This window comes from Erigeron canadensis, chromosome 2 (genome assembly GCF_010389155.1).
Source record: "Erigeron canadensis isolate Cc75 chromosome 2, C_canadensis_v1, whole genome shotgun sequence".
NCBI lineage: Eukaryota > Viridiplantae > Streptophyta > Magnoliopsida > Asterales > Asteraceae > Erigeron > Erigeron canadensis.
In genome coordinates, this window is record NC_057762.1 from 9,996,342 (window position 1) to 10,004,380 (window position 8,039).

An 8,039-nucleotide genomic window follows, 5' to 3' on the forward strand; every position below is an offset into this window, starting at 1 on the left:
TTTTCACACACTAACACCATTTTTGCACAAGTCAAGCTCAAATTACTAGTTATCATTTGGTATCAGAGAAAAATCAGTTAACCTGAACGATCAAGAGCTAGATTTGTTCACAATTTCATCAAAATTTGATAACAAAAACTATTTTTTTTCCGTCCACTTTTTCTTCATATTTCACAGATCAAATCACATAAAATCATAGATATTTGTTCACCAATAGATTCGTAATAGTTGAAAACATAATCCTGTCAAGTTTCAAGTTCCAATTCGATCTAAATCTCGAGGTTGAATTTTTGGATTTTGGCTCAAAATTTGGGTTTTGAATCTATTGTGTTTTGTGTTGCATTTTGTTAATCGGTGTGTTGCTAAGGTGAAAACAAACAGTTTACAAGTGATTTCAAGTTCTAACTCCTAGTAAATCAAAAGTTATTGAAGCTTTTTGAAGTTGTTAACGGAGTTCATGTTCAAAACTGTTTTGATGAAGAAGATGATGGTCCTAGGACGATTTTGCACTAGGACGATCTTGCCAAGATCGTCCTAGCCTCTGAACTTTGCATTCTTTCATTCTAGTGCTTTGTGGCTTGTTGGACGATCCTCACAAGATCATTCTGACAAGTATTGTGTGTTGAGAAGTGTTTGTTGTGGCTAATTAATCCTTACGGATTGGTTTGGTCAATTAAAACACTTGGAAAGTGTTTACACTTAAAAAATTGAAGGACAGAATTCTTTTACGATCTTCACCAAGATCGTCTCATTTCCTGAAAGCTAAGACGATCCTGACCAAGATCGTCTCAGCACTCACATCCTAGGACGATCCTGACAAGATCGTCCCAGATTCCTTTGATCATTGGTGTGTTTTGGTTGATCTTTCGAAGTTGTTGTGATTGGGAATCACACACTTCTTGGGTAACTGATCTTCTAGATTGGTTTTGCTCAATTTCATTCATTCCAATTCATACTAAAACTCTGTCCGATTTTCTTCATTATACTTAGAATTTTTCTTCAAATTTTCTTGAACCTAGGACGATCTTCACCAAGATCATCTCAGCTCTTGAAACTAAGACGATCTCCTCAAGATCGTCTCATTTCTCAGATTCCAAAGATCGTCTCACCAAACATTTTCCTAGGACGATCTTCACAAGATCGTTCCATTTTCAAAATTCCAAAAACAAGACAAAAAGTGGCCTAAAAACGGGCATAACTTTTGCTAGAAAGCTCCGTTTTGGGCGTGTGACTAGTCGAAACGATCGTACAAACGAGACGCATCAAGCTACAAACCGCCTAAACCGCCTTTGGCGGTTTGGCGGTTTAGTCAGCCTTCGAGCCCTGAAATGGCATTTTTCTATGAGTTTTGGTCACTTTTATGTCTTTTTCGGGTTTTTATGAACTTTATTTTGCTTATAACTTTCGGCCTACTTGTGTTTTAGAGCCCATTCGAAATTCTCCTATCTCCTTATATGCAATTGAAGCCAGGGAAATGATCAGTTCATGTTAAATCAAAATTTCATTTTTAATTCCAAAAATAAAAAAAAATTCAAAAATTTCCAAATTTCATTTTTTTTCATTTCAATTTCAATCACAATTACCTTTCATTTCATTTCACCTTTGCTCAACAAAATGTCAAGTCCAAGTATCTCAAATTCAGTCAAAAATGATTACGTCTTCAATTTTTGGTTAACTTCTTCACCTAAGATACCTATTTCATCTGAAGTAAAACTTCATAAAGATGGACTGTGCTCATGTTGTACGACTACTCATTTGAAATCTGAAATAACTCCTTGTCAAGTAATGAAGTTAATGATTCATTCGATTGCAACTGAAAATGTAAAGTTTCAAGAGGAAGTAGTCACGTTACAAGCTGAAAATGTCAAACTGAAAGAACAAATGATCTACTTTCGAGCTGGGAATGTGAAGCTTAAAAATGAGATGAAAGAACTTCAAGCTGAATTTGGAAACGTTGCAGTTTGGAATGATATTGACAAACAAACTTTAAAGAAGAATGATGAGTTGATGTCACAAATGAAAGCTGAGATAAAAGAACTTCAAAAAGAATTGGAAACTTCCAACAAGAAGCTGGATAATAGTATCTTGGACAGCAACTCAAGAAAACTTATTTTGCAAGAAAAGATTTCAAGTTTTCAATCTCAGTTGAAAAATGAGACATCCATTTTCTTCACTATGGAGAGCAAGTTCGTTGATGAGATGAACAGAGTTGAGAAGGAGAGACAAGATGTTTGCAACAAAATCAAGACTCTTGAAGAGAATTGTTTGCAATTTCAATCAAATGAAACATCTCTACAAAAGAGAATCTCTGAACTTGAGATGGAATTGCAAACACAATCAACATCTTGTGATACTCAAAGTGATGATGGCTCTGTTTATCATGATGCAAGTCCAATATTTCCAACTGAACTTGATGTTTCAAAGAAAATTTCCATTGAATGCATCCCAAAGAGCTCCAATGTCAATGGTTCATGAACCCCTGCCCGAAAGATGTCTCAGTTTACCAATTACTCATTGGAGAAGAGTAAGAAGTATTCAACAACATCTACAATTGATGGATCAGTATCTTCAGTCTCATTCCTATCTTTTGAAGACAATACAACTTTCATCTTACAAGCCAAAGCTCAGTTGCCTAAGCTCACATGGAAATCAGTTTACAAACAAAAGTCAACTAAGAAAAAGACAATCAAATACTCGTTTTGGCAACTCTACAATCTTGCACCTAAAACAGTTCATATGCCAAAAGTGAATGTCTTATCCTCTCCACTGCGTCCACGAAAACTCAACTTTTCAACGACTTTGAGATTTCACCCTCCATGGACTTCAGACTCAATTCGCCGGATTGATGATACTTACATTTGGAATGTGAAGACGAAAACCATTGGGCCTAAGCAAAAATGGGTCCCAAAGGTTGCTGTTAAGTGATCTGGTGAATTTGGTTTATACACATGTCAGTGTATAACCCAGGCTAAAGATGTTGTTTATTGGACTACTACTTCATAATGGTTGATTCCCCAGTTTCGACTTCAAAGAAACATGATGAACATGTTGCCACACATTCATCATGAGGGGAAGAAAGAGAACAATGAAGTCGAACAAGTGTGTGTGTTTTCTTGAATTTTGATGGGGAGAAAGAAGAATTCATCAGTTGAGGGGAAGAAAGATAAATTGCTGACTAAAGTGATCCCCATATTATTCTTTGAAGATAGTTATCGCCAACCTGGTGGGTACGCCGCGGGTACACCCTATACATAAGCGTTGGTGGTACGCAACTATGATTGTTTGATCGAGGGGAAGTTTGTGATGAAAATGATGTTTTTCCAAATGCTTCAAGAGAGAGATTCATTAATTAAGGAGAAGTGTGACAAAGTCAAAATTGTCAAGAAGAGGCTTTCATGTTCAAATCTAAAGAGCCAAGATCAAGTTTCCACAATGCTTATACTCTGAGAAGTTCAAGACTTAAAGATAGATCTTTAAGAAATGTGTGAAGATTAAAGACGTAAAGCCAAGTTTGATGGAAGATCTTGAAGACAATGAGAAAGCTTTGAAGACCTTCATCAACAAATTCGTATTTAAAGATGTTGTCATGCATGTATTACATTTCAACACCAAGGAGAAGAATGTTAGAACTAAAAAATGGTGTTAAAATGTAAATATTTTAGAAGTGGAAGGGACATTAGTGAAACTTAGATTTATGATATAAATAGCCCCCTTCCACACATTAATTGTAAGCGTTTCACCATTTTCTTAATTAATCATATACATTCCACTCCAATTCTCTCTCAATCTTCATCCCTAATCTCCATACACACACAAACACCTTTTCACACACTAACACCATTTTTGCACAAATCAAGCTCAAATTACTAGTTATCAGAAACTGAAACCCGAACCGATCCGTTCAGTTTTTAGAAAATAAAAACCAAACCAATGGATTTCTTCAGTTTTGGTTTTTCAGTTCGGTTTTGTCGGGGTTTTTCGGTTTTTTAGTTTCTGGTTCGGTTTTTGCTCACCCCTAGTAGACTTGTAGCCATCAAATTAATAGTATCTCAATTTGTTTACATGTATCAGCTTCATCCAATATACCAAACTTTATAATTTTTTCTTTAAATCTTAAATCAACAAAACCATCACATTAAAAAATAACAATAACTTCCCATTTCATGTGCAAGTGAAATTTGATGTGGGTACCGAATCAAAAGAAACGTAAACATGTGACGAAATCATTATATATTTTGTTCAATCTTCTCTTCATCCAATCAAGCTTGAGATATTCATGTATATAATATTTCATTCAAAATCAAGGAAAAAAGTCTCAATTTTTCACATGATCCAAATATTTATATATATATATATACAAAGTCTGTATATAAATCTACATATACATATATACACAAAAAATAAATATATACTTGTATATATATACATATATGTGTGTGTGTGTGTGTGTGTAAGCAACCTTCAAGTAATGGATATCAATAACCGGAGATGACGACGGTTGGTGGAGAAGTGGTGGCCCACAATCGGGTTACAAAGTATTTGTATGACTTGGTTAGTGGTTTGTAGTGGTGATGGCGAGTTTCGGTTGGTAGTGTCCCCGAGGTAAGCTCTTCAATGGTGGATTTTTAATCAACCCATCAATAGCTTTGGGTGGTTGGTGTGAGTTTGTGTTAGAGACAAAGACAACATACAATTACTGTTTCACTTTTCATTTATAATTGTTGATATATTATTTATAACTAGTTTTTAGTTTTAGTATTTTGATTACATGATAGTTTAATTTGTTTGAGTGTTCTATTAGGTTAGTTGTTGGTAAATGAAATGGGAATTATGTTAAAGACATCTGGAAAAAGAAAGGCTTTTTGGAAGAAGAGAGAGTTAGATAAGTGTAAAGAATAATTAAATAATTAAAAGAAATAGGTTTAAGGTTAAAAGGACTTATGTGCGTTTTATTTCTAGTCTTTAAATTTATGTTGTAGAAGTAACTATCTAACCTAAACACACTTAACGAGCAGAGAACCCGGTCAGTGTAGTATAACCTAGTGGTAAGTTACAAGATCGTTCGCAGGGACGCGTTGCGTTACCTAATCTAATAGTACGTGTAATTCTAGTTTGTTTGGGTGTTTGTCACTAACTCCTAATAAACTAATACTTTTAACAGTAAATTAAAATCTAACCACGCGCTTTGCAGTGAAAGGCTAATATGAAAGTAGTTTAGAAAAAACAAATAACAGTAATTAAATTAAAATACTTGTTTGGCATCTCCGATCTCATCGTGCGACCAAATACTATCCTACTGGTTGTTAGCCTGTTGGAAACTTAATCACGGTTCAGATTCTCGTTAGATTCACTTTGCCTAGTTAGTAGTGTTGTCGCTAGACTCACACTACCCTTTAAAACAAATTCTCGCTAGATTCATTGTTTTAAGCATTAATGACCTAAAGTTTATGTTACTAATTCATCTTTTAATTACCTGGCTCTTAAGCCATGACCAGATACAATTCCCTCCGGTGACCACATTACTCGTTTCCAAGTCAAAGGATCGCGTCTGGTATTGTTTAGCTTCATGTTTAATTCATCCTAGTTACTACGGTTCTGGATACCTCGGCTACAAGTGAATCACTTTTTACTTCTAGTTATAGATGAACTGGTCGTTTTCTGTCCTAGCATATTAGTCCTAGTGTATGATCATAGACAACCATCAGAATTAAACTAATACGTTCAGATATAAAAGCAATAGCAACATGAATTACTAATAAACATGGATCTACGATAAACAGTAAAGCACATTCCAACAGAATCTAAACAAACACAGTAAAACAATAAGCGTCTACATGATCACATCGATCCAAACAAGTACTCAGCCTACTAGCCTAACATTATTAAAGGAATAATAAAGTCTGAAATGATGAAAGACATTGTTCTATAATATAAAGTAAATAAAGATGAAAGATCTAGACCAAGAATGAAGATCGAAAGGTGTTTAGATGCTCCAAAACCTAATTGGAATCTGCAATTTCGATCTAGGGTTGTTGATGGGCGGCTAGGGCTGCTGAATCGGCTCTCTCTTAGGGTTTTGAGGGTTAGTTCGACTTAAATAGTGGTAAAAGTCGATTTCTGATCTGGGCCGACCAGCGGCGCTGGTGGGCTGATCAGCGGCGCTGGTCATGGGCTAGCGGCGCTGGTGACTGGGGGAACGATGCTCGTGGATGGCCAGCGGTGCTGGCATGGTAACCAGCGGCGCTGGCGGCTGCTGTTCTTGTTCTTGTGTCTTCGTTTTGGCTCTCGAATCACTTCCTTGTGTCTTGTAACTTCATAGGCTTCCTTCTTGAGTCACTTGATGTCATTTACCCTCTCTCGCATCTTCCGGAAACCTGTATAAACACGTCATTCATTAAGTACCAATAGTTCCGGAATAATAACTCATTTAAGCATAGAAATGAAGCCTTTCCTTAGAGGTTTTTATCACAAAATGAACGCTCATCAAAGACCAAAATGCCCTCATGTAAAGAGCATGTGATAGGTCTTAACGAAAAAAATTAAATGGAGTTTGTCTAAGGGATGTAGTATGCAACAAAAATATGAACTTTGGACCAATTTTACTAAAACATTTAAGGAGGAATGTAAATCACAAAAGTGAACAAACCACATGGATGATTCTTGCAATTAACTCTATCTTATCTATGAGTTATAGCCTGCATATTGACATTGACATGACTAAAGTATCTAAAACATGTGGCTTTACATTAACCACATTAACCATATCTACCAATTATATGAGTCTTTATCAGCCATCATTTTCACTTTCATTTACACTTAAAAATTCAAACATATTTTAAAATTCTTCAAACACACAATTCGGTGCCACCATCATCGGAGACCATTATGGCCGGAAACATGGACCACCACCAACCATTGCACATCGGATAGGTGACAGGTCCGCCTCCCCTCTTCTTTCTCTACTCTCTTTTCTCTCTACCCTCTTCTCTTTATCCACTACCATCTCAGGGCCAGTCATGAGATTTTTGATGCTCAGGGCGAGTTCATTAAATAATGCTCTTATTAAAGTGTATCCACATAGGCTATTATTGTTTAGTTGCCTGAAGCGTAGTCAAGCTAATTCATTATTAGATTTATATATCATTTTGGTTGTGATTAAGTTATCAAATACAAACTAGTTTTCTCAATTCGTTTGTTTTATAAGTTTTTATATTGTTTTATATATTTTCTTTAATCAACTATTAGATTATTTGAAGAATTTAAATTTCTTAAAATCATGATCAAACTCGTAAAACTATTTTAGAGAACCATAATTTTTTGTGGTAATTAGTAGTTCATGATTTTTTTAGTTAAATCTAATTAGTACATGTAAGCTCAAAGAGAATTTTTTTTTCCTCGTAAAATACATCATGTTTAGTCGGTAGTTTATTGTACCATTTTAATTAGATATGTATGGAAATGAACTTCTCTTAAGTCTTTAACTAGAAAAACTAAAAGTGCAAGGGTTAATACGAAAATATTAACTAACTATAGGAGTTTTAAGTAGAATGTTAATAAAAAGTAAAAAGCATCCCTATCCTTTTTTAAGTTGTACATCTTTTTCATGAGATTTCACCGGAGGTCACCGAAAAACTTCATTAAAACAAAACGTAAGCATTTCTTTATTGTCTAGTATAGCATAGCATGAACCAACAGTTTGATGCCCAAAGATTTCTGATGCTAAGGGTTGTTGCCCACTTAGCCCAGCACCAGGACCGACCCTACACCATCTCCACCGGCATAACCATTTTTCAGCCGTTGACCATCGCCTACAATATCGTCTCCTCCAACCACTCTTTTTACAAACTTGCTTGTATCTTATTTTCTCCCTTGTTTTATTTTTTTTACCCAAAAAAGTTAAGAAAAAAATCAAAACCGGCAAATTAAAACCACTAATACCACCGAAATTGGGAAGGTACAATTTCGGGGAATACCACCGAAAATTTTGGAACTGAAATCCTAACCGAAATTGTGTTGAAGCACAGAAAACCGGCGACATA